The sequence below is a fragment of the Chrysochloris asiatica genome, unplaced genomic scaffold (genome assembly GCF_000296735.1).
Source record: "Chrysochloris asiatica unplaced genomic scaffold, ChrAsi1.0 scaffold00016, whole genome shotgun sequence".
Lineage (NCBI taxonomy): Eukaryota > Metazoa > Chordata > Mammalia > Afrosoricida > Chrysochloridae > Chrysochloris > Chrysochloris asiatica.
Genome location: NW_006408534.1, coordinates 12,439,881 through 12,440,237, shown reverse-complemented (window position 1 = coordinate 12,440,237; position 357 = coordinate 12,439,881).

Genomic DNA, 357 nt, shown 5'->3' with positions numbered 1-357 from the left:
CCTTGGAACAACAGGGCTCTGGGATACAGGGATCTAGGTATAGCTTGAAGAGGTTAAATAATAGCAAAATCCTTGACTGCCTTATGAATATTAGTTTCCTTTGACTACTATTGTAAAGCAGATACTTGAGTGGGATAGAAAGGAATGTTGGGAAACATGATTAGAGAAAACTTGTAAGCCCATCTTCAGCCTATAAACTGATTGGAATACCTAAAAGGGGTTCTATAACTTGCCCAGTGAAATAGGCCTCATGCAAAGCCTTTACAGAGTATGGGACCTTAGGTGGAATCCTGAGTACCATCCACAACCTTATGAGGTGAGACATTCCCACTAGAAAGGACTAGCAGACTGGAACAG